Raw genomic sequence first — 27,884 nt, 5'->3', positions numbered from 1 at the left:
CAGAGATATTGAGGGGGAAATTTCGGTAAAATTCTTGGGTAACAGATTGGGCTAGGAGACCCTGAGGTTTCTTCAGACTCTAGGACTACAAGATGCTGCAATGGAGCTAGTCTTTGGTCCCCGAAACACAGTGCAACTGACAACCTGAAGGATGGTCCCGATGTCCTTTGGCCACCTAATAACTCTGTTTCTCTTGAAAGTGAAATAAATATTAAACCTTAGTGTTCACCCACGTAATTCTGCTGGTGTTTTAAAACCCGCACAGGACTGGTATCCTGTTGTGTTTAATGATACAGAGAAACGATTGCTTATTTTCTTTGTGGACCTATGGAACCTTTAAATGTATAAATCCTTCAGCATAGAAGAAATAATTGATGCTTCCACACTTAAAATGACAGTGCCTCAAAGGATGGTGTAGCAGGAAGCTGAGATTTTCTTCCTTTTCCTCCCTGTAAACACTGCTCTATGTGGTTTGTTGATGTTTAACATGTTGTCCTATTTTACTGCTTGACCAGGGTTTATAATTACTGAATAAAGGGAATGATAGGAAAGGGGATATTTTCAAGGAAAAAAAAATATATTGTAGCTGCATATAAAGATCTAGGTTATTTTTAAAGAATTGATCCTGCCATTTCATATATCATGTCAGGTTGGAGCCTCTGAGAGCAAACAAGGAATTATTTTTAAGAGTAGTGCACGAATGGCATATACGAAAATATTAGCTCCAAACTTGACAGCTGAAGTTCTGAATTACTGTAGTGAAGAATGACAAAAACATATGCACTCACAGTCTGGCTGTGGCAACAGGAAATATGAGCGTGCACTCAATATACATAGTGAGTATATAAATGAATTGTAAGCATAAAAATTGAACTGCTAAGCCAACCAAATCGGCACTTCTTGCATGAATGGAGTCCTTTTAAATGGAACTTGGTGTAGTACAACACATGCCAATTTATGGTGCAAGAAATGCATTTATAATTTTTCTTCCTTTCGTAATTGATTAGTGATATGTAAACAGCACAGTATACTGACTCATCTCCTAACACAGGAGGTGCTTCTGTCCTGCTGGGCGCATTCAGGTTTGGCTTGGGACCACCCTGAGATTCCTGTATATGAGCTAAAGGCTTGTCACTCAGGGTATACATGTGACTTACCAACAAGCAGCAGGAATGTTTCCATGACAGAGGTTAATCCTTCTTGGCAAGAGCTTCCAGTTTCTTTATCCAGTATATCCTTACGATTGTTACAAATTGTGGTAATATAGGGTATAGACTCTCTCTCTTTATTTCCTATGAGAATTGTTCCATTGGTGAATTCTGCTTCAAAATTATTTTGGAGGATGAACATAGGTTTTATTTATTTTTTCTGATAAAATGAAGAGCTGATAACACTGGAAGATGCAGATTGCTTTTTTCCCAAGAACACACAAAAATAAAAATGAGAAAAAGGAAAATGCTTTTGATATCTAAGGTGAATTATTTCTGAAGAGACTGTTTTTTTCAGTCCCATTGTAGACTATGACCAATGACATACAAATGTACTAAGAAAATATGAAACATTTTAATCTTCACTTATTCATCCCCTCTTGAGTACAAGGTGAAGTATAATCAAGGGTGAATAATAGTATTCCTGCTTTTGAGTATTGTGGGAGCTTCGTTATCTTTCCACTACCAAACAATCTTTCTTACATCTTTTCTTTACATTTTTCTTACATCTGTTCCCTTTTTATTTCTGCCCAGTTAGAGGGCGAAAAGACATTGTGTCCTGGGAAAGACCAAACCACCTGCGCTTCATATCCCATCCCCTCTTATCTCAAGGATTTTGCTCCGTCCTTGATCCTACTTCTCTTCTTTGTCTTCAGTGTTTCCTCTCAACTGGGCCAGGCTTGATCTTTTATTTTCCTTTGGCCTTACTTCTCCAGTTACTGCTCCACTTCCCAGTTAAACCGCTCAAAGAACTGTGCCCACAAGCTGTCTTTATGTCCTTCCTCCTTGGATAGATGAGTTTGGCACTATCAGGTCTACTGGAGTATTTGAACTGGCCTTGTTGGTTTCTTTTCTGGCAAGTCCATTGCCAATGAAGTAGCTAGAATGGTCTCTTAAAAATTTTTGTTTTAAGTGAGATAACATTTATCTACAGCAAAATGCACAGATATTAAATGCATAACTTGATGTGTTTGACAAATGTTTGTACCCATGTAAGCAATATTCCTATCAGGATATAGCATATTTTTTATAATTTTAGAAAGTTGCCTTGTGCCCCTTTCAGAATGATCTTTTAAAAATAGAAACTGGGGCACCTGGGTGGCTCAATCAGTTCAGTGTCTGGCTCTTGATTTTGGCTTGGTCATGATCTCAGGGTCCTGAGATCTTTGAACCCCAGGTGGGCTCTGTGCTCAGCAGGGAGTCTGCTTGAGATTCTTCCCCTTTCCCCACTTGCTCTCTCCCTCTCTCTCTAAATAAATAAGTCTTAAAAAAATAAAAATAGAGATCAAGTTATATTTTATATGTAGTTTAAAACATATAAAAGAGCTCTATACATTGTTTAGTTGAGTCCAAGGAGTAAAGGGAATAAGAGTGCAGAGGAATGATGAATGCCTCACTCATGGGAGTGGTTATCTCTGGGGGCGGCAGTTATAATGAGGGAGTAACACACATACCAACTATACCAGTAATGTTTTGTTTCTAATTTTGATGGTTGATATAGTCTTGTTATTTTTTGTATAACTTTCTGTTAGTCTGAAATATATTTTTAATGTCTTTTGGAAATACATATAGAAAACAAACAATCCTAAGTATAGAGTTTGATAAATTTCCATAAAGCAAACACTTTGATGTAATCTGCCACTAGATCAAGAAATTGAATATTACCAACCTCCCAGAGGTCCCCTTCTGCCCCTTTCTAGTTTCTGATACTCCAAGGATAACTTATCCTGACTTTTTGCATCATGAATTAGTTTCACTTGGTTAGAACATCATATAAATGTAACAGTATAGTATGTACTCTTAATTCTGGCTTCTTTTGCTCAATATAATATCTCTGTGATTGACCCATAGTTTATAGTCTGTCGGTATTTTATTTTGTTTTATTTATTTATTTATTTAGTACAATACTGTATAGTAAGTTTCCTTATTGTATTTTAATTGTTTACCCCCGTACATCCTTTCTGTTACTGTTGTCATGCATTTTAATCTACATATTTAGAAAATCGAGAGGTGCCTGGGTGGCTCAGTGGGTTAAAGCCTCTGCCTTTGGCTCAGGTCATGATCCCAGGGTTCTGGGATCAAGCCCCACATGCACTGGGCTCTCTGCTGGGGAGGGAGCCTGCTCCCCCCATCTCTGCTTGCCTTTCTGCCTACTTGTGATCTCTGTCAAATAAATAAATAAAACCTTTAAAAAAAAGAAAATCTATCAGATATTATTTTTGTTACTTTAGATAGTCAGTATTCATTCTTATTTCCCCCATGTTTACCTTTTTATTGCTCTTTATTTTTTTCCTACATTACCATGTTTTCATCTGGGATTATTTTCTTCTGCCCAGTTAAACTTTCTTTAACATTTTTTTTTTAAAGTGAGTGTTTGTTAGTAACAATTACTGTCAGTTTGTGTTTATCTGAAACTGTCTTAATTTTGCCATCATTTTTGAATGACATTTTCTTTGAGTATGTAATTCTATGTTTGAGGGATTTTCAGCACTCTAAAACATTCTTCATGTTTCTGTCATTTCTGGAGAAAAATCAGCCATTCACCAACATTATTATTATGCTGTTGAAGATAATGTGTGTTTTTTTTCTTCTGGTTGCTTTTAAGATTTTCTCTTTGTCTTTGGTTTTTATCAATTTTTCTAAGATGTCCCCAGGTGTGGCGTTATTGATTATTTTTTACTGTCTATTTGCTGTCAACCTTGCTGGGATTCTTAATTTTTGTATTTGTGCATTGATGTCTCTGATCAGTTTGCTGTTATCTCTTTAAATAATTTTACTGTCCCATTCTTTCTTACTTCTGTGTCTCAAATTTATATAATTTAGAACTTTTACTCTGTCACACATGTCTCTTACACTTTTTATTTTCCATTTTATGCTGTGATTGAGTTTTGAAAAAATTTTGACCTGCCTTCCAATTTATTAATCCTCTCTTCTGCTATGTCTAATCTGTTGTTCAGCCTTATCTATTGATTATTAATTTCACACTCCTAGAAGTTCCAATTGATCCTTTTTTTTCCTGATTTGTTCCTTTTCATTGATTTGAATTCTCTGCCTTATGCATGTAATTTCTCCTTCTTGTTATTATATTCTTGAGTATACCTAGGCTCTTTTTATACAAATTTCAATATCTGAATCACTAGTGGTTTCTTTGTGTGTGATCTGTTTGTTTTCCTCTGGGTTTTGGGTCTACATCTTGGCATGCCTAGTACATTTGACTATATGCTCCACATTTTGTATGCAAAATTATAGACGTTGATGATGTTATTTTTCTCGAGAGAAAATAGCTTCTAGGCAGACATATTGGTGGACTTATTATTATAATCCATTTAGGGGTTGTGCTTAACTATAGGTGATGTTTTAATTTTGATAGGGCTCTGTCTGCTGCTGGCCAATGCCTCCTCCCGGGGTGTAGCTTTTCGTGGGATTTCAGCTAAGAGCATGAGCTATTCTCAATGTCTTCTCCTGCTGGCTTGTTCAGTACTGTAACTGTTCTCTCCTCAGCACTGTAAGACTGCTAAAACTCCTACTGAAAGCCTTTTGGGAGCTTTCTCCTGGACCTCTCAGTCCCCTGCCCTGCAAAACTTCAGAAGTCAACCAACGTCTTAAGGGGAGTACCAGCCAAGCGTTGGGCTTAGTTTTCTGCTCCTTCCTTCTTACTGGGATCTTGGCCTCTTAGGTCTTTAATTTCTGTCTTTCTATCTTCAAGAGACTGCCAAAATTTCTTCTGGTATTGTTGCCTCTTCATAAGTAGTTCTGCGGAGGCTCTTTGCCTGGATCCTCTGCCCCTTCCCCTCACCTAGTTATGGCCAATGTCCCAAGGGAAAGAGTGGCGGCAGAATTTTGGCTTACCTCTCTGTGGTTCTCTCTTCTCCAGGATTATTTTGTCCTCTCAGCTCCTGGTTGTCTCAGTAACTCTGATGGCTCCAAGCAGGTGTGTGTGTGTGTGTGTGCCTCTCTGTGCTTTGTCCAGCTTTATTCGTTGTTTCAGCAGAAGCATTGGTCTGAAGCATCATGCATCCTCATCATAGCTACAAGTGGATGTGCGCCTGAAATATTTTAAATATATACAAATACAGAAGTATAATTATGTAAATTGCTCTTCTGAAAACCTTTCATTGGCTTTTCATTTCACTTGGAATAAAATTGAAAGTGTTTAGCACATCTGTAAGGTCCCTGATTTGTCCTTGCTTCAGTTCTCAATAACATTTTATACCACATTCCCTCTTGCTTTCCAAAGTATATAATCCCAATGACCTTCGCAGTTTCTCCATCATTCCAGATTCTTCCTGAAATCAGGCCCATTTCATGCAAACCCATCAACTAACATATTTGCAAAACTATGATTTCATGTCTAGAGTTCTATCCCCTAATATATCTATTTCCTAATGTATATTTTTTTGATCCCAAGCTGGAAAGCCTGGTAGTGCATAATGCTCTAGAATGGAAACAATTAAAATACCTGAAAAATACCAAGTATTAACAAGAATGTAGAGCAAAGGGTACTTTCATACTTTACCAATAGGGTTGTGAATTGGTGAATCTCTCTGAAAATAGTTTGGCATTATTGTGTACTGTTGAAGATAATTCACCCTATGATTTTGTTATCTTACCATTAGGTATGTATCAGAGAGACTCTTGTCACCAGAAGTCTTGTATAAGAATATTTATAATATGGGGACACCTGGGTGGCTCAGTCAGTTAAACCTCTGCCTTCCGTTCAGGTCATGATCCCAGGGTCCTAGGATCGAGCCCCATATCAGGACTCCCTGCTCAGCTGGGAGCCTGCTTCTCTTTCTTCCTCTGCCTGCCGCTCCCCCTGCTTGTGCTCTCTCTCTCTGACAAATAAATAAAATAAGATCTTTAAAAAAAAAAAAAGAATATTTATAATATCCACAGACTTGGAATCCTAAAACTTGAAATAATACACAGTGCATCAGTAGTAGAATGAATACATAATTGTGGTATATTTGGATAATAGAGTACTATTCAATAGTGGTTATCTAATTTGAACATGTATCAGGACTATCTGCAGAGCATATTAAAACACAGATTGCTGGGTCCCACCCCAAGTTTCTGATTCAGTAAGTCTGGGGTGGAGCGAAATAATCTGCATTTCAGATTCCCAGATGATTCTGACGCTCCTGGTTTGGGGACCTTACCTAGAGAACTACTGCTATACAACAATAAAAATGAAGAAACTGTGGTCAAAATGAATTTCAGAGTAATTTAAACAATTTTTTGTTCCAAAAAGTTTGAAACATATCTAAAAGTCAGGAGTATAGTATGAAGAACCTAATGTATCCATTGCCTAGGTTCAATAGTGATCAGTTTATGGCCCATTTATTCAACATTGTGACTCCTCCATCTTCACAGTATTTTAAATCAAATTTCAGATGTCATGTCATTTCACATAAATACTTTGGGGTCACAAACGTAATGCTGGGCAGAAGAAGCAGAATCCCAAAGAACACATACAGTGTGATTCCATTCATAGAAGTCTGAAACAAACAAATTTGTTTAGAGACTTAGGTAAGTGGAAATTTTAGAAAGAAAAGGGAAGAGATATAGATCATGAGAACAAGGAGAGTGATTACCTCTGGGCTTGCTTCTAAAGTGCTGTCATGTTTTATCTCTTGACTGTAGTGATAATTACAAGAATGTTCCCTTTTTAAATTACCGCCAAAGCATCCATGTATATTTTAGACACTTTCCTGCTTCTGCATTTTGTTTTATCATCAAAAGGACGGAAGTCTTTATCTGATGACATCCTGTGAGGATTCACATCAGATGGATGGTCAGTCTGACCAGGTACACTTACTGTTTCAGTGCCGTCCGCCACCATTCATTTTTAGCTTCATGCATGAGGGCAGGGGTCATCTTGGGGTTGTTAACAGTTACAGGAACTCATCTGAGTTATTTGCAAGAGCCGTGCTCCTTAGCTCTGACTGGCGTCTGGCTGAAGTCTTGCCTCCTCGCCAGGTGCTGTGACTCATTCTCTTCGATGATCTGAGCTGTGCTCTTGGCTTTCATTCCACTGTGATCAGCAGTGCAGGGAGCCTTCTGGCTTCTCTGGATCGCCTTTCTCTTTGAAGAAGTCATCCTCACTCATCTCTAAATTAATTTGCAGCTGGTAGGTATACTTTAAGGGTTGCTAGAATCCTCTTCCAGCTTTGCTATGGGAAGGCGAGAGGGAGGAGAATAAAGAGATCTTTTGCACTTTTGTGAGTGACGCTTTCCACAAACTACTTTGGTTCCTTCTTATGAGTTAGCTGGCTGTGTAGAAATGCTGGCAGCTAATCGGTGTTCAGTGCTTTATTGTTCGCAGACCACTTTCCACCCACAGAAATCTCCTTTGATCCTTCTGACAACATTGTGGGGTGGGCATTATTATCTCACTCCGTGTGGGAGGAACTGGAGGGAGAAAGTGACTGTCCAAAGACACAGTTTGTATGAGTAAAACCTGGGTTCAAAGCTGGTTCAAGTGTCATGTATTAATGTGTATGTATTTAAAGAAAATAGGAGTTTGGGTATGACCATGATGGAGTTAAATCCTGATCGAGGTCTCAGATGAAATGTTGAATTAGACTGGTGATGGAAAGGCAGGAGAGTTTCCAGGCAAGGGGAACAGAGATGCCAAGAGTCTGGAGGCAGTGAATCAGTCTGTGAGCAAACGTACAGAGAGGGAGCCAGAAGGCATCCCGGGTAAGGGAATAGCACAGGAAAAGCCCAAGTCTGTCAGACTTTTCCCCTTGTGACAGATGTTGCAGGTTGCCTTTCTTAATGCCCGTCTTGGAGCCCAGCTCTAGAGAGAACCTGATTTAATTAACCTGGTTGGGCCTGGGCATCAGTTTGTTTGAAAATACCCTCCAGGTGATTTTAATGTGTAACCTGATGGAGTTCGGATGTTCTTTTAAAAGTGCAAATGTGATTTTATTCATAGTTCCTAAACTTCTCTGCGCATTAGAATCACCTAGGAATCTTAAAAAAATTCCACAGTCCACACCCAGGCCACACACAAGGCCAACTAATGCATAGATAGCCTTTGGGGCTAGGACTCATGCATCCGAACTTTGGAAGCTCCCGGATTAGTCCAATGTGCTAGATTATGCTGTTCTCCTGCTTCTTGAATGAGTTAATGAGTTCCCCATTTCTTGGGATGAGATCCTAAATGTTCATTGTGACCTAAAAGATTATATAATCTGACCTCTGCCTACCTCACTAGATTGGGGGTTGGCAAACCTTTTTCTGTAAAGACCTAGGTAAGTATTTTAGTGTATACTTTAGGCTTGTGTGCCATGTGGTCTCTGTTGTGACTACTTTGCCACTGTAGCTTGAAAGCAGCCATGGGCATTATGTGGATATATGGGAGTGGCTGTGTTCCGTAAAACTTCATTTATGAATACTGCAGTTTGAATTTCATGTCATTTTTACATCTCATTAAATATTCTTTTTATTTGTTAAACTATTTTAAAACATAAAAAAACATTCTTAGCTGGGGGGTACTAGACAAAAATCAGCAGGCCAGATTTGACCCTGCTGGAGTTTGCCAACTTTTGCCGAAGTTTCAATTTGCTTCGCTTCGCTTCAATTCGATTCGATTCAGTTCAGTTCAATTCAATTCAGTCCTCTGTTGGTCTGTTGGTCAGTCTATCTATCTTCTCCCCATCTCCTCCAAGCCCCCAGTATTCTGGAAACCTTATTCTTTTTTTTTTAGTTCCTTGACATTTTTGATGTTGTGGGCTTTCACAAGTCTTTTTATTGCCCCCTCCCCCTTTCAACCTCTTTGGTTGGCTAATTCTTATCACTCTCTAGACAGGTCCTTGATTAGATGTTACTGTCTTATGCAAGCAATCCTAGAATCTCCAGACCACCTTAAGGAGTCTTAAAACTCACTGCATTTTTTCTTAGTAACACTCACTGCAATGTGTAATTGACAGTTTGTGAAATTAATTGTAATGAATGCATGATTTGTTGGCTCAATCATCCATATATTCTGCATAGCAGGTCTTGTACATTCTGCATGGAATCTTCCATATATTCTTCATGGCAGGAGTCTGTCTTGTCAGAGACTATATCCCCATCCCCAGCGTAGTACTTGGCACATAGTAGGTGTTTAGCTAATCATTGTAGGTTGATTTGAGGAAGGACGGTGGGTCCCTCAGATTCCCAAAGGTCTAGCCGTGACTTCTTATTTTCCAGCTTTCTGTGCAACATTCTTTCTGGAGACAACATAGAAGTATCCTTGAATTAAACCAAATTAGCATTTGAGGATTGATGGAACAGAAACAGCATGGAGGCAGTGGGATAGCCCCAAGGGATTGTCCCATCTATCCATAGGCATAGTAGGCTGCTGAGTCATTTTCTGCTCTCCATACATAGGCAGAACACTGACTTTAAAGGCCCAGGGATATTAAAAGCTTAGCAGTTTAGAGACAGGGATTGGATCTTTCTTATCATCACTGTTGTGCCATGGAACAGGGGGAAAATGCAGGCAAAACTGAATGACAATCCCAGAGGCTTTTTCTTTCGGTGAAGAAACATATTTTTGACCAAGCTCACACATCCCAAAAGGAGAGGCACAGGTGTCAGGCATGAAGGTGAGAGCCAAGTAGGGGAGCACAGTAAATGGCATTTGCAATGTCATTTGTTGAGTGCATATTTTGTGCCAGGCCCATTGCCAAGGGCTTTATGTAATTCATCTCACTTTATCTCCACAACCACTCTGTGGGCACTCTCATCATGGCCACCTGTGTGATGAGCAAAGGGAGCCTGTTAGAGCTTAAATAACTTGCCCAAGGGTGTCTAGGAAGAAAGTAGTGGAGTCACATTTGGCTGGGGAAATGTCTGACTTCAGGTGTTTTGAGATCCAGAGGGGTTTTGACTTGGTGAACATCATTTGTGAACCACATTCCGCACTAGATATTTTCTTCCGCCTTTCAGAGAGGACAGAGATGATGTGACTATGATAGTAATTATGTTAGCAGAAGCCCATAGTCTCTTACCTAATATCCTAAGAGCCAGATGTGTTTTGGCAGCCTCTCCTCCATTGTTGGTCCAGGGCACCTCCACTCTTGTCCATCTGTTAGCTTTTGGGTTAGGGTTAGGGTAAGTCATTATGGAATAGTATGATCCACTTCTTTACCGGTTTAAGGACTCTTGAGCACCAGGCCCTAGTAGAGAGGCTGTGTGTGTGTGTGTAGAAAGAGAGAATGAAGAGGGAGAGGAAGAGAGGCAGTGAAGAGAGAGAGAGGATGCATGAACAAGTTAGAGGAGACGACGGAGCTGAGATTTCTTTAAAAGACAAACCCTTGTTTCTTGTCTCCTAGATATTGAAGTACTGTGATGATACAAAGGTGGACAAAGACACACCCACGTCTTCAAGAAGTTATCTGGTTGAGCATCCATTAAGTTGATTTATTCACATATCAGAAAATTTGGACCTTTAAAAAACTAGCTTATCCATATTGCTCTGCAGTCAATCCCTGTGTGCTATGACCTTTCTGGAGGAGATTATGAGTCATTTAGCTTCTGGTTGCAAACAATTGGGTTGTTTGAGTGCTTCCATCAATAAAAACTCAGGTACTCTGTGGTCTGTTTTTGAACAGCCTTTCTGTGCCTGAGTTTTTGCTAAGGACTGCTGCACAGTGATGGCTTGTGGGTCCAACCCATGTGCTCAGTCTTCCGGCATTGTAGTGAGACGCTGGACACCAGCATCTGTGGGCGGAGCAGCTGTGGGCCTTGGGGGGAGTCCTCATGGTGCATTTATATGGGGAGCTTTGGTTTTGCTCATTTACCCAGTTTGAATTCTCACTGTCATCATGGGCTCTGTTCTGACTCAAATTCCCGAGCATTCGGTATTTCTGGGCCTTCTGATAGAATTTTCTACTCTCAAAGAATGGCAGCTGGATGGCTTTCTTCTTTCTAAATGGTTCATTCATCCCAAACATCTGCCAGAACTATCCACTTACAGGCACCTATCAGTCGTAATGCTTCAACCTGGGAGACTTCAGTGGCATGCTCCAGTTTAGCTATAATCAATCTGGTCCAGCTGCCTGAATATTTCAGAATTGTATTTTGGGAAATACATATTCTGTGTGTTTGGTGTGAAAAAGTCTCTGATAGTCTCAATAAAAGTCTTTGTCCATTCTTCCGTTTTGACAAATGGATTGCCTTGTGGTTCCATCCCTGATAGTTTTGGGGCTGCTGCAGGTCCTGACCCTCTGGCTTCCTTCCTGGATCACAAAAGTGATAGACCTTTATTAGCAACTTCTTCACATATCAGAATGATCTTTTCTTATTACAGGAGTCCTAGGAATTCATCTTTTCATTTCTTCAGCCTTTACTGGTTACTCCATTTTCATTAGTTACTCCTCAGTATCCTAAACAAGGCAAAAATAAGCTCTTCACTTTTTTGAATCTTACATTCTAGTGAGAATAAATGGGCTGGAAACATATACTTTTGTACATTCATTGGTAATATGTACCATATGGATAATTAAAGCAGAGAAATGAATTAATTAGAGTGGGTAATCATGGAAGCCCCTTCTGAGGTGGTGACATATACACTGAGATATAAATAACACGGCAGAGCCAGGAGACCAACCCAAAGGCTTCTGTAGTCATCAAGATAAGAAATAATGGAATAGTGAAGATGGAGAGAAGTGAAGGGATCAAGATATGCCTTGGAGGTGCATCAGCAGCACTGAAGGTTGGATGTGGGGAGTGAGGGACAGAGAAGAGTAAAGGAGGACATACTTTGGCTCAAGCTACCCAGCAGATGGTGATGCTGTTTACTGAATGAGAAAGTAGTAGGACTGGTAGTAAAAATCATGAGTTTCTATTTTGAATGTTGAGTTTGGTGTCCGTGGACATTTGGATTTAAGTGTCTAGAGTTCCCGAGAGAAGTCAGGACTAGAGATACACATTTGGGTGCCAGTATACATGATATTTAAAGCCATAGGGTGGGAAAGAATAGATAGGAAAAGGGGCCTGGATACCAATCCTTAAGGAGATAAAATATTTAGAGGTTAAGTGGAGAGGACAAGCTAGCAAAGTTCAAAAAGGGACGGTCAGTGAAACATGAGGAACACCTAGAGAATGTGCTGTCAAGGAAATCAAGGGAAATGTATTTTGATAAAGACAGACTATCAACTCTGTGAAATGGTATTGTAAGAGAAGGCTAGAAAAACAAACAGTCAGCTTGGTGACCTTGAGCTCTAGTTGTCTCGAGAAGAGCAGCTTCAGTGGAGCAGTGAATCAGAAGCCCAGATGGAGCGAGATGAGAGAGACAAGAGGAAAGAAGTGGAGATGGTGACTAGAAACAGCTCTTTCGAGAAGTTTTGCCGGTAACTACTTAGCTGGGAGTCAGGAATGTGAGCTTCTAGCCCCTGTGGCATGGTACCCTGATGATAGTTACTTAGGTACATGTCTTGAATTCCATTACAATAGATAAGAAATTTGACTTCATTTTTCACTTCTATTTCCTAGCGCTTACAGAGTTCCTGGCACACAGTAGGTGCTTAATCATATTGATTAAATTAATGGATGATTGAATTCAGGAATATCCTACAAGGGCAGAAGAACTTTAGGCTCAAGACCATGTCTGATTCATCCTCTGCAGGCTCAGTACACCAGGCGGGATGCAGAAAGATCCCTGAATGAATAAACGTTATCTGATAAAATTGGGTGTCAAATAGGGGAGCCTGGGTTAGGAAACAGCAGAGATGGGAGAGGACACAAATTCTGTTTCTGTGACTCCTGTGACCTGACATAAGTCATCATGCTTTATCTCTAAGTTTCATGGCTCATTATGATAGAAATATCTCCACAGAGTTAATATGAGGAATAAATGAGATTATATCCAAGAGGAATTTAGCCAAGGGCTTGTCTCTTATAAAATGCCCGTGTTATTATTACTGTTGTTAATATTGTTCAACTCTGAGCTGCACTGTGGCCTTGAGTTCTGCCAGCCAATCAAGGCAGCATTCTGGAGTTAGAGCTGTTTGGATGGGAGGACTCCCTGGTGTCCTTCTTCAATCTCCTGTCTTCTTTCATCTTCAAGAGAAGAAGTAAATCAAGTTTGCCTGCAGAAAAAGCCTGTATGGGGGCTTGATGAGGCTTCAGGGAATCGCATCCTGCCCCCAAATCACCCTAACTAGCCAGTGATGCTAAAAATAGGGGCCAACGTCTATTCCATGATTCAGTATAGACACTGCTTGAGGCAAGTCAGGGACTTGAGTTCCTTCATGATGGGTTCTGCTCAGTTTGTCAGGAAGGGTGACTAACTGGTACCTGATACAATGTTCTAGATATTGGGGAGCGGAGAGCTTGTGGGGCATCGTCCCTTGTCAGATGACATCCTAGCTGTCTCCTGCTTGTGCCCTTTCTCTGTGGGCTTCCTGTGTGTCAGAAAGTATAGGGGCTGTTTCCATTTTTCCCAATTATACCATATCCTTCCTCCTGTGTCCTAGTACCTATTGTTTCCTCTGCCTGGAATGCCCTCCACTTTCCTGCCTATTTCCTAAACATTCTTTAGCATTCAGCTCTCATATTTTGGTCTCCAGGAAGCTGTCCCTGACCCTTGGTCTGGATTGGGTTCTCCTTCCAGGCTTTCCCTTAGCACCTGAGATTCCTTCTCAATTATCATCATGCTGAAATGTACTTGTTTCTATTTCTTCCGCCACCCCAGCAAATGTTGAGAGTCCTTGGGGACAGGAGCACTTACTCATCTCTGTTTGTTCCCAGCTTCTCTTGGCATGTGGAAGGTGCCCAATAAATATTTGATGGATAAGTAAATGAATAAGTGAATGAATGAAGCAAGCACATCTTGACTATTTAATTGGATCTTGGGTTTGGAACAAGTAGGCAGGGGAAATGAGGGACATAGAAGCCACACCATTTATGATCCAGTTCTGCTTTGGTGGGCCTTGTTTCCTTTCTCCCTGAGTGGGGACGTCATCATAGTTGCCAGGGCATTTGTTTTTCTGACTCTGATGCCACAGCTCTGCTTCCCATGGTTTATGAAGTCACTGTGGATTTCATTGTCAAGATGTTCTGTCTTTAAGGTCTCTTTGTAAGGGCGGCCAGTGTAACAGGATTTTTACCTGTTATGTGCATTACATGAACAACCCTGCCAGCCTCATTGGGTTAGCTTCCGAGCCCCAGAGGCAAGATGAGATGCTAGAAATCATATAATGGGATCCACTACAGCTACAGATATTTCAAATACCCCTGCACAAAATGGAAAATCCCATGATAAAGTGTAAACCTCCCTTCAGAATCTCTCCTTGCTCTATCCTGGGTGAGTCAGAGACATGTTGACACTTACATGTTGGTTCCTGTCTTGATTCTTCTTCCAGGGAATAGCTCCTATTCTGCTAAATTCCTAGGAGGCTGTTACATTCCCCTCAAATGTCACTTGTGTGCAACCTTGTGATAGATTATAAAAATGGCCTCAAATTCTTCCCATTTCTATATACACATGCCTTCCATGTGTGACTTTACAGCCCTTCCCATGCTGACTCTAGGCTTGGCCTTCTACCTTGCTTTGCCTAATGGGACTTTAGCAAACATGATGCAGACAGAGACTTGAAAAGAGCCTATGCATTGGTATTTGCCAGCCTTTGTTAATTTGGGGGGCACTGTGACTACTTCCACGTGAAGAAGCCTAAACCGGGTGATGAGAGACTCATGACTTAGTCCTCTTATTTCCCAGTGCCCACTCAGGCAAATGAGGTTTTCATAAGCTACTCAGGCACCAGCAGATCTCTCACCTGACCACAGACATAAGAAAACCACCTGAGATGAACTGAACCAACCTAGACCAGAATAGTGCAGCTGACCCGCAGAGTAGCAAACTGAATATATAGCTGGTGTTTAAATCTCAAGGTTTTAGTGTACTTTGTTACACAGCAGAAGCTAACTGATAGCAAGCCATTAGTGACTTGATCCTCCTCTTTCCCTGAATTTATGTTCCCATATTGATTTGTTCATATTACAGTTCAGTGTCCATCATGTTCTCTGGATGGCTCTTTAGGAGTCTGCCTCCCCAGGAGACCTTGGATACTTCAAGAGCAGAAGCAGTGTCTGGAGGACTGGTAGGGTTTGCTGACCTAAGGACTATCCCAGGGCTAGGGACCAAGAATGTACTTCAGAAGTGTGGACAGGCCAGATGAATATGTGCAGCTCAACTGCAGTGTCTTTGAATATTGGCTTCTGCTTCACCAGAAGCCTCTTTACTTCTTTCTTCCCCACTTCCCTGGGTATTCAACACTTGATGTTTATTCTACTCTTGACATTTTGTATTTCCACATTGTCTTTTAAAGTTATGGTGGTCTCTTACCCATCCTTATAATTTCTTAGTATGTCTATAGGTAATAGCAAAGTCTCCCCCAAGTTTTTAGAGAATAGGATTATGTACTCACAGAAGACACTGGTCAAAAGAAACTTTTTGATAAAAATCCAAGTTTTCTCTTTCTAGATTATATTTTTCCAATGGCATTATGTGATGATTGATTTTTTTATTTACATTTGATTTGATTTTCAGTGTGTAGGATTTGTATTTTCAAAATGAACAGTTTCCCACTGAAAACTGTTAATTTAATCTTGTCTGAGGTGATGAATCTCCAAACAAATTCATTTCATGTGTAGCTTCAATAAAAATCCCTGATCAATTGTTGGCATTTCGGGAACCCTAGAAAGTTGTGTCAAGGATTCCTTTAGAGTTGGAATGAAGGAAGAGAAAGGTAACTTAGGTAAAAATCATTAGCAACTCCTAAGAAATTTTTTTAAAATAAGTACCCAGTGAAGGATTAAATGTTACCTGGTATCTGTAGGACTTTGTGCTACATGCTGACCATTTCATGCACTCTTTCCAACAGCTCTGTGCGGTAGGTTCTATTATCCCCATTTTACAAACCTGGAAAGTCTTAAAGAATTTAATCAGGTTACTCAGGGTCAGAATCTGATTCCAGGCTGGTGTCTTAACGGTCACGTTTCTCAAAGAAAGGATTGGAAAGTATGGTCTATTCCTGGTAGATCATGGGTCTTCTTTTAAAGATGAAAATCAAATAATATATCTAGACCTGGGAGGTTCACCTAGGAGCATGATATCAGCACCTTGAAATATTCTGTACAGTGAGTGATAAGATAGGTGTTGACCTTGGTGTGTGTTCTGGGCTCTACTTATCCCTGATTGTCCTGAGTTCCAGGTTTGACATGCCAGAGGTCAAGTGAGGTCAAATTATCCTCCACAAATTACCAGATGAACAGAATCAGAGAATGTGAAAACTGGACGAGACCTGTGCTAATTGACATCTCCAGGTCTTCCCTCTACTTTTCTCCACTCTGTTTTCTTCCTTGGGAAACTGATACACTCTCCAGCTTCTGGTTGGGTTCTGGAAGGATATCAAAGAGAGATCCTACCCTTCCTGAACATTACTTTGCACTGACTGTGCCCCTTGACCGGAAGTCACAGTTCCTCTGCAGGTGGCCCCTGCAGCCTGACTCTTTCCCAGTGGGTCCTTTAACTGCCTCTTGCCCTCCTCCCTTTGCATGTGGTGATTGTTCTGTTGCCCCACTGTCCTTTGTCGTTCCCTTGCCTCTTGCTCATACCTCTGTACAGTTTCCTTCACTATCCTAATTTAAGGGTGCAATTTATTTCTTGCTGAGATTTTGAATTGATATGAACTTCTGAAGCTTATGTAGTCTAACCTTCACATTTTATAAAGAGAAAATCAAAGCACAGAGAAAAGAAGGGCCTGCTTGAAGCCACTGACTGCTAAGTGACAAGACCAGAACTTGGAAGGCACATGGGACTGACTTCCTATCCAGTGATGCACACATACACCACAGTGAGGACAGACCTGTGAATAGTACTCTAGTAGCTGAGATAGTTGTTTATTTTATTTCCTTTCCTTGTAGAATAACTTAACTGAGTCACATCTTTCTGTTATCACTTTGACCCAGGTTATTGCTCAACTGTACTTGGGCAACTTGTTGGCTATGACTTTTGCCTTATTTTGGGTGCTCCAGAATAAAAAATGCCGGGAATGGACTTCTGTGTTTATCTGGTTATACATTTAAAAGCAGTACAGGCTGATGGTTTGTGTGTGAGTGTAATTAGCATCTTTTGGGGCAAACGGTTTTTTGTTCTTTGGGAAATACGGGGTTTTCATGAGCTTAATAACACCCACAAACCACGATGGCAGCGAATCAGGTTCTTACCATCAAGGGAAGGATATCGTCACACTTTTTATTGATACCATTATTGAATGGTATTCAAGTTGCAGTTACTGAAATTTGGCTTTGCCAATGCACTGGCTCAAGATAAACAGTCAGTCAATACTTGTTGAATGATTTAATGAATGGATATTCATAATGTTGATGAGTGGGAAATAGTAAAGTTAGCAGGAGCACCTAATCTGTCTAGAACACTGCTTAATTCTTTGACTTCTGAGGCAGTCTCTGTTGGCTGTTGAAGTCTGTTATTACTTAGAATTCAGTTGCCCTGACTTCTTTTTATTTTTTCTGTTCATTTTCCATACCCATGATGTTGTACAAAACACACTGCATTTGGAATCCAAAGGCCTCACTTTTGGGTCTCATTGGGTGACTTCCTTATCAGATGTAAGACATCATTTTATTCTCTTTGAGCCTCAATTTCCCATATTGTAAAGTTGGGTTGATTATACCTTTCTCATAGGATGTTTTGATGGTAAAAGTAAGAATGTATGTACAAGAGTGTTTTTTGTAAGTGGAGTACTGCTTTTCCTGTAGGGTGTTACAGGTATTTGAAATGACAGACTTAGTGGGACTGTGGGTCCTAAGCTGGTGTTCTGATCTGTGTACTTCACTAATTCAGATGTGATCTTCCCTCAGTATCTGTGACGCTCACCTGTGATTCTGATGATTCTAAAGAGATTACTCAAGAAATGATTAGAAACCCCATTTCCTATAGGGGATTTCTCATGTTGTGGGCTGGGGCATTCTGACAACATCCAGGTCCTTGCTCCAATCGGTAATGATCTGGATTTGTGTTAAGCTCTTCTTCCCATTGACACCTTTCCCCTCAACACTTCTTTCAATATGTTGGGGTTCTTCCTCACCTTTGCTGCCCCCCATACCAAAAACAATACTAAAAGCCACCACCACTCCTGTTAGCTGCCTGAGAACTACTTGAAAGATCTTTATTATTTTATTATGCAAACCAAGTTATTTCCCAATAGCCTCTATCTCTTTCATCAGATCAGTCTAGAGGCTGGCTTCCCTTTCACGACTCAGGGCTGCCTCATCCTAAGGGAAAAAAATGACCTCTTCTCCCCCCACCCCCAATGTGAATCCTGCACTTTCTCAGGATACAGAAGCAGCTGGAGATAATATTTCTCCCTTTTAAAATAGAGAAGATTTTCCTTCCCGGTAAATGTAGATGTGATTATGATTAATAAAATGCAAATTTACTTAAGAGCATTTAAGCTAGCATAGCGTTTTGTCATTCTGTACTTTTTTAGTCAACTGATACTAAAAGTGCAATTACTACTAAGTGTGGGTTTGAAAAATGTTTTGACATCCTAAAGGGGTCCTCATTTTTGAAGAAGGATGGGAATCCCTGGGATATACCCTTCAGATTATGAGCCACTGCCTGAATTCTATCCCACCCCAGAACTAGGGGGAAGCTAGCTGATATCAGTCAAAATGAGGTTCTTGGCCCAGGGTAGTAGATGGCCTTTAGGACTTTTGTTTCAAGTTTATGCATTGAGGAATAAGGCTGGACTAAAATCAGTGTTCCAGGACAAAAGCGAGCTTGGGAACCAAGAGGATAGTTGGAAGTAGGTAGACTCCAGAAGTAGAAACCCCATACTAGGCTAAGCCCTCATGGGGCAATCTGGGGTTGTAACTCTAAGTTATCCACGTGAACATGTAGGAGAGATTAAGGGGAAATAGGATACATTGTTCAGTCACAGGGCACCAAAACTAGCAGATTCCTGTTGGCCTTGGGTCCCCAGCCTGAGGCATATCTGCCTATCATTGTGGATAAAGAGGCAGTATTAGTGAAAAGGGAGTAGGAGAGATTTTCTGGGAAGGGCTAAAAATGAATTCTTAGATTTCCACAGTGGTTTTTATTGCATCAATTTGTGTGTGTGTGTGTGTGTGTGTTGTTTAACAGCTTTAGTGAGATATAATTTATATACCATAAAATTCACCATTGTAAGTACCCAGATCCACGATTTTGAGTAAATGTATAGAGTTGTATATTTCTCACCACAATCCAGTCCTGGAATATTTCCAATACCTCTCCCCCACCCCCCGCCAAAATGTATGTGTATATCTTGCAGAACAGCATTCTGTTGTATGGCTATACTGCATTTTGTTTATCTATTCATCAGTTGAAGAACATCTAGGCTGTTCTACTTTTTGGCTGTCATAAATCTGTTATGAACATTTGTAGACAAGTCTTTGTGTGGACATTATTCTTATTTCTCTTGGGCAGATAACTTAGTGGAACTGCTAGTAACTTTTCTTTTTAAAAGACTTATTTGAGAGAGAGAGAGAGCGTGAGAGGGAGGGGCAGAGGAAGAGAGAATCTCAAGCCGACTCTGCACTGAGCATGGAGCCCGTTGCAGAACTTGATCTCATGATCTTGAAATGAAGACCTGAGCTGCCACCAAGAGTCAGATGCTTAACCCACTGCACCACCCAGGTGCCCCTGTTTAACTTTCTAAGAAACTCTCCAACTATTTTCCAAAGCAGTTGTACATTCCCAAAAGCAATGTAGAGAAGTCCAGTTTCTTCATGTTCACCCCAGTATTTCTGATTCTAGCCACTCCAGTGGGTGTGTAGTGGAATTTTGTTGTCATTAAATTTGTGTTTTCCTACTGATCAATTACGTTGAGCATCTTATTAGCCAATTGGGTATTTTATTTGGTGAGATGTCTATTCAGTGCCCCCACTTTTTAATTGAGTTGTTTATGATTTTATTATTAGTTGTAGGGGTTCTTGCGTATTTTGGATACAAGTTCTTTATCAGATAGAAGATTTGCAGATATTTCCTCCCATCCATAATTTTTTTTAGTGGTATATGAATTATGTTATTCATTTATTGTTGGCAAATCTCTATCAGTACTTACTGTAGAATAGATAATGTTCAACACATTGGGAATTAGAGAGCAAACAAACCAGACCAGTCCTTGCTCTCACAGAACCTTGGATCTAGTAGAGAGAGTTAACGTATAGATTAAAACAAAACAAAACAAAAAATATAATTGAAAATAATTCGTGCTGTGCAACAAATAAAACATGGAAACGTTAGGCAGAGCTGCGCCGCTTTAGATGGAGTGGTGTGGGACATTCTCTGTGGTATGACATTTGGTGAACAAAGGCCTGAATAAAGTTAGGAGGCCAGTTGTGTCACTGTCTATGTGAACGTGCTCACCCATAAAAGTTATCTTTTTATTTTTATTTTTTTGTAGTTTGAAGTTTTTATTTAAATTTCAGTTGGTTAACATATAGTGTAATATTAGTTTCAAAAATAGAATTCAGTGATTCATCATTTATAGACAACATCAAAGGTTCATCACAAGTGCCTTCTTTAATCCCCATCACCCATTTAACTCATCCCCCCACCCCATCCACCTCCCCTCTAGCAACCCTCAGTTTGTTCTCCTTAGTTAAGAGTCTGTTTTATGGTTTGCCTTTTTCCCTCCACCCCCGCTTCTGTTTTGTTTCTTAAGTTCCACATATGAGTGAAATCATATGGTATTTGTCTTTCTCTAACTGACTTATTTTCTGTAGCATTATACTCTCTAGCTCCATCCACATTGTGGCAAATGGCAAGATTTTATTCTTTTTTTATGGTTGAATAGTATTGTATTGTATACATATATACTACATCTTCTTTACCCATTCATCAGTCAGTGGATGTTTGGGTTCTTTCCATATTGTTGTTAATGCTTGCATAAACATTGGGGTGCTTGTGCTCCTTTGAATCGCTATTTTTGTGTCCTTTGGGTAAATACCTAGTAGTGTAATTGCTGGGTTAGAGGGTAGTTGTATTTTTACCATTTTGAGGAATGTCAGTACTGTCTTTCACAGGGACTGCACCAGTTTGCATTCCCACCAACAGTGCGAGAGGGTTCCCCCGTTCTCTCCGTCCATGCCAACATCTATTGTTTCCTGTGATGTTAATTTTAACCATTCTGAAAGGTATGAGGTGATACCTCATTGTAGTTTTGATCTTTATTTCCCTGATGCTGAGTGATGTTGAGCATCTTTTCACGTGTCTGTTTGCCATCTGGATGTCTTCTTTTGGGAAAATGTTTATTCATGTCTTCTAGCCCATTTCGTGAGTGCATTATTTGTTTTTTTGGGTGTTTTGGGGATGTTGGCTTTGATATCTTCTTTAAGATCTCGGATACTAACCCTTTATCAGATATGTTGTTTGCAAATATCTCCCATTCTGAAGGTTGCCTTTTAGTTGTTGTTTCCTTTGCTATGCAGAAGCTTTTTATCTTGACTGATAAAGTCCCAATAGTTCATTTTTGCTTTTGTTTCCCTTCCCTCCAGTGACATGTCTAGCAAGAACTTGCAAAGAGGTTACTTTTAGGATTTTGATGGTTTCTTGTCTTACATGTAGGTCTTTCATCCATTTTGAATTTGTCTTTGTGTATGGTGTAAGAAAGTGGTCCAATTTCATCCTTTTGCATGGGGGCTGTCCAGGTTTCTCAACACCATTTGTTGACGATACTATCTTTTATCCATTGGAAATTCTTTCCTGCTTTGTTGAAGATTAGTTGACCGTAGAGTTGTGGGTCCATTTATGGATTTTCTGTTCTGTTCCACTGACCTATATGTCTGTTTTTGTGCCAGAACCATTCTATCTTGACCACTACTGCTTTGTAATATAACTTGAAGTTCAGAATTATCATGCCTCCTTGTTTTTCTTTTTCAAGATTGTTTTGGCTATTTGGAGTCTTTTGTAGTTCCATACAAATTTTAGGATTATTTGTTTTAGCTCTGTGAAAAAAGTTGGTAGTATTTTGATAGGGATTGCATTCAATGTGTAGATTGTTTTGGGTAGTATAGACATTTTAACAATATTTGTTCTTCTAATCCATGGGCATAGAATATCTTTCTACTTATTTGTGTCATCTCCAATTTCTTTCTTTCTTTTTTTTTTTTTAAAGATTTTATTTATTTATTTGACAGAAAGAGAGAGAGAGAGATTACAAGTAGGCAGAGAGGCAGGCATAGAGAGAGGGGAAAGCAGGCTCCCCGCCAAGCAGGGAGCCCAATGAGGGGCTCAGTCCCAGGACCCCGGGATCATGACCTGAGCTGAAGTCAGAGGCCCAACCCACTGAGCCACCCAGGTGCCCCATCATCTCCAATTTCTTTCATCAGTGTTTTATAGTTTTCACAGAACAGATCTTTTATCTCTTTGGTTAGGTTTATTCCTAGGTATCTTACAGTTTTTCGTGCAGTTGTAAATGGGAACAATTCCTTGATTTCTTTTTCTGTTGTTTCGTTCTTTTACCCACAAAGTTAAAAATATCATTAGCTACAGTGTTTTCATTCTCTTAGTTTCAGTGCCCTGGTACAAAGCCCTAGGTCATGAAAATCAGGAATGGTATTAAAAATAGTTGATTATTGTTACTAACCAGCCAGAGTGGATGTAGATCACAGGGCTGGATGATGAAGTGAGGCCACTCAAGGAATTTGGGGCAACAACTCTATGCCAGCTAGGATGGAAGTATTATAGCATTTTAACAATTGTTACAGTCATATCAGTTCATGTACGCAATATGTGATGAGACTTACATCATATACTATCAAGCAATTTGAGGGAAATAGGAGTTGAGTCAAGGCAGGGTCCCCGGGGGATCAGTGTGACAGTACCAAGAGTAAACCAAGCTAGAGTCTTACCAGCAGACAGTAGGGCTTCTAGGGGTCCTGATCTGATGTAGGCAGGTATGGAGCCTCAGCAGGGTTCAAGGTTTTTGTCTGGAGCATTAATTTGCAACCTGGGCTCCTATGGGAATCATTTGAGGATCTCTGTACTGAGGCGCCAACTCAGACCGGTTGAATCAGAGTATCTGCAAGTAAGGCTCCCACTCTTGCTTTGTGTGAGATTGTACCCAGTCCTGAAGGAGCTGAATAAATGAAGATACTGTGTTAATTTTTGCAAACATGCCTTCTTGTAGTGCTTGAGGGAGTGTGAAGAGGAACAGCAATATCAACTCTCATTTTTGAGCACTGTTTAAAGCACCTGACCTCACTTAATCCATTCATTATTATCCCAGGTAGACATCATTCCCATTATACATGTGAGCACACTGAGGCTCAGAATGACAACAGTTGACTTGAGCTCACATAGTTCATGAGAGGAAGGGTTCCTTCTTCTCAGAGGATTAGCGTTCTCTATATATAGTCCTAGAAGCCTGTAGTATTGTATTGTAAACACATTCCCCAAACCTGAGGGATGGAAAACAGGCCTCCAAATTCCCACAAAGAAATGTATGACCCAAGAGAACAACATTAAAACTCCTACTTTGTGTTCTAAGAATAGTTTTCCATTTAGATCATGGTTATTTTTGGCATAATTCTAATAAGGTTGCTTATCTGCTTTCCCAGTTGTCAGATTAGAAGCAGAACATTGGAAACCGGAGAGGTGTTGCTCACGGTAGGCACATTGACACAGCTAAATGTTGGAAGAAGAGCCTCAGAGTGGAGGAGGAAAATAGTTTGCTCCTCTGTGAGATGAGTAGGTCATATTAGGTAATCTCTGAGGTCACTTCCAGCTTCAAACCTCAATGTGTTTAAGATAAAAGCTATAAAAAGCTATAGAAAAACACACAAGAATGGAAAAAACCTAGAAATCTGGACCAGAGTGGGAAGTAGTCTTGGAGAACTTGGTAGCTCCTGAGGGCATAACTGTGACATAGACAGCGCTGGGCTTGATGCTTTTGATGATGACACTGAATCATCAGGAAAACATTAGATGTTCTGTAGATGCTGTTTCATCATGCAAAACAGGACACACATTCTTTACCAAAGATTTCATTCAACAGTGCTTATCAAAATGCTCCATAAAGATGCACACACAGTTCGGAAATTTTGCTTTGTAGAACACTTTCCTTGATACATTCTTCATTGTTTTATGGAGCTTTTGTTCCTTGATAGAATAATTCAGGTAATTGGGACAGTATCTGGCATTCATCTGTTGTTTTACATAATTCAAAGCATTTTTCAACCATCCTAGATTCCAGTGAGTACTCTGACTAGACTGGTCATTTTTCTTAGAGTGTATCCTTAGTACGAAGTCCGTGTGGGCTTCTCACATGATTCTCTGGTCGACTGATAATGAGTCTGTTAGATGCTCAGGTTAGTGAATTGGTAAGTGAATGAACTACAGGAGAAGGCAGTCCCTCAGTGGTCCTGTTGCTAAATCCTGTCGATCCATCGTTCCTAAGGCTATGTCTGTTGCTTACCTTCCTCTCATTCCCATCACCACTACCCAAGACAACCACTAAAAAATAAATGCCCCTGTGCTTGTTAAAGAAAATTTAGAAAACACATAAAGGAGTACACATGAGAAGAAGAAAAAAGCTGCCAGGAATCTCACTGTCTAGAAATAACCATCACTGACATTTTAGGGTGTATCTTTCCAGTCTTTTTCCGTAGACATTTTTCATATAACCCAATTGTCAGCTGCCACCAGCCTCGCCTCTCTGAGCTTCCCTGGAAAAATCCACTTGCGTAAAAGCATTTATAAGCAATTTGTAGTATATTGTAAATTTTCTTTGACAAAGGAGTTTTGGCTTCCTCTTTTACTTTCCTTCTCTCTTCTGTGGACTACCATCTTGCCAGCTCCTACCTTCTCTCTCTTAGTCATTTCCTAGACTTCTACTATCTTGTGACCTTTATTGTTTGCTATTCAAAGAGCCTTTAAAACTTTGTGCTCTATCTAGGTTCTCCTTAGAAGATAGTGATGGTGGAGGTGTAGAAGGATGTGATTGTTTTTTATAAATGTCTTTCAAAAATGGGTTCATACCTAGTTTTTTTTCCCCATTTAAAAAATCGTGATAAAATTTACAACCTTAACCATTTTCAAGTATGGTCCAGTACTGTTACATACATTCACATATTGTACAACCAATCTGTAGAATTCTTTTCACCCTGCAAAACTGAGATTATAGACATTAAACAACTTCCCATTCCCCTCATCTCAGCTCTTGGCTACCACCATTCTATCTTCTGTCTGTGTGAATTTGACTACTCTAGGTACCTCATAGAAGTAGAATCATACCACACTTTTGTTGTTTTTCACTTAGCATAGTGCCTTCAAGGTTCATCCATGTCGCGACATGTGTCAGAATTTCCTTCCTTTCAAAGGTGGAATAATACTACATTCTATGGATAGATGGCATCTTGTTTATCCACTCATGTGTCCATGGACACTTGGGTTCCTTTCACCTTTTGGCTGTTTTGAATCCTGCTGTGTGAGCATGGGCAAATGAACATGGGCATATAAACATGGGTATACAACTGCCTCTTCAAGACCCTGATTTCTAGCTCTTTGGGGAATATATCGAGAAGTGGAAGTGTTGGGTCATAGGCTAATTCTATTTTTAATTTTTTGAGGAACCACCATACTGTTTCCTGCAACAGCTGCATCATTTTACATCCCCACTGTAGATAGAAGTTTATATCTCACTGTTTGTCACTTAAAATTATGTTGGGAACAATCATCACATCCTTAAGTCATTTTTCAAAATTATGACTTTTGATGATTGCATAATTATCTATCATAACTTATTTGGTAATTTTCCTATATTTTGATATTCAGGTTGTATCTAGTTTTGAGCTGTTATTAAGAATAAGATGAAAATGCTTTTATGCTGCTCTGATTATTTTCTCAGGGTAATTTCTTATAAGTGGAAATTATAAGAGTTTGTGTATTTTTAATATTTATGGCATATGTTGTTACATTCTTCAGAAAGATTTACCAATTTAGGTTCTACCCCGAGAAGACCATGTAAATAAAGTGTCTGTTTCCCTGCATTTTTGCTAACCCTGGGTAGTATCATTAGAACAACTTTTTTTTAAACTTTGACAATTTAAGAAACAAACAAGGCATCCTATTTTTGTTTGTCTTTTTGATTAGAGTTGTCTAGCTTTTATCATATATTTGTCATCCTTATATTTCTTTTTTTTTAAATTAACTGTCTTTGCCAGTGTGTTTATCTTCATTTTACTGATTTAGAGATAATTTTTAGTTCTGATTGTGACAGTACTGGGTTCATGTAGAAAATCTGGAGTGTACAAAAATATAAAGGGAATAAAATTCTTACTTTAACCACATAGTGATTACATTAAACATGATTCACATTAAAATGGCAAAAAATAAAATAAAGTAAAATGGTGAATATTCAAATAACCTTTTTTGTTTGCATCTCAGTATCTGTATTAATTAGAGATTAACTTTTTGGAGTTCTTTATATTTGAAAATAATCCTCTTTTGTTATAGATATTGTAGATATAATTTTCTGAGTTATCATTTGCTTTTTAATTTTGTATTTTTAATAGTTAAAGCTATCTTTTATTTCTTATATTGCCTTTTTGTTTAAAATGCCTTTTTTATCTTTTGACAATTGAAATATTTGTGATTTATTTTAGATAATTCATGGGTTTTTTGTTTGTTTTTTCATTTTGTTCTTGAGTTATTTTCATTATTGTAGTAAGGTTTGTTGTACTTTGCTCTAAATACATTGTTGTACTAAGGTCTATTCCTGGGCTATTACTCTGCCTGGTTACTTATCTATTTTTTTTTTTTTTTAAGATTTTATTTATTTATTTGACAGAGAGAGAGAGCACAAGTAGGCAGAGCAGCAGGCAGAGAGAGAGGGGAAAGCAGGCTCCCTGCTGAGCAGAGAGCCCGATGTGGGGCTCTGAGATCATGACCTGAGCCAAAGGCAGAGACTCTCAGCCACTGAGTCACCCAGGCACCCCTAATTATCAATTTTTATGCCAATATTTTGATGCTTTAATTTTTTATTATCTAACAATTAAGACTATTTGCTTTCAAAACTCCTTGGCTAATATCATCTTAATATTCTTTTAGATGAGCTTTAGAACTGCTCAACTCATTCTAAGAAAACAAATACTCTGTTGTGTTTCTTTTCTTTTCTTTTTTTTTTTTTTTAAGGATTTTATTTATTTATTTGACAGACAGAGATCACAAGTAGGCAGAGAGGCAGGCAGAGAGAGAGGGGGAAGCAGGCTCCCCGCTGAGAAGAGAGCCTGATGCAGGGCTCAATCCCAGGACCCTGAGATCATGACCTGAGCCAAAGGCAGAGGCTTTAACCCACTGAGCCACCCAGGCACCCCTCTGTTGTGTTTCCAAGATACAATTTACTATATCAAGTTTAACTTTTTTATGGGTTCAATATCTCATCTGATCCTTCTGGGGATATGAATTATATTTTGAAAAATTATGCTCTTGTAAAGTCTGTATTTGCTATAATAATTTTTCTTCCTCTGGTGTTAGTTCTCAAGGTTGAATTTGGGGCTTCATTTTGGTGGTTTTGGTTGTCCCCAGATGTTTTGTGGTTCTTGATGGTGGGTTCATCTTGCCTTTCCAGATAGTGTGTTCTGCTAGTTAGTGTTTGAGCATGGGGGTGAGTG

At 39.5% G+C, this 27,884-nt stretch overlaps 1 protein-coding gene across 4 annotated transcripts in view; it reads left to right on the top strand.

Annotated features, from left to right (window-relative positions):
• The window catches only part of HTR7 (5-hydroxytryptamine receptor 7), an 85,683-nt gene that overhangs the window by 1,629 nt on the left and 56,170 nt on the right, over window positions 1-27,884 (top strand). The window lies entirely within an intron of this gene.

This window comes from Mustela erminea, chromosome 14 (genome assembly GCF_009829155.1).
Source record: "Mustela erminea isolate mMusErm1 chromosome 14, mMusErm1.Pri, whole genome shotgun sequence".
Taxonomy (NCBI): domain Eukaryota; kingdom Metazoa; phylum Chordata; class Mammalia; order Carnivora; family Mustelidae; genus Mustela; species Mustela erminea.
The sequence above is the reverse complement of the archived record's forward strand: the minus strand, read 5'-3'. Positions and strand labels throughout refer to the sequence as shown.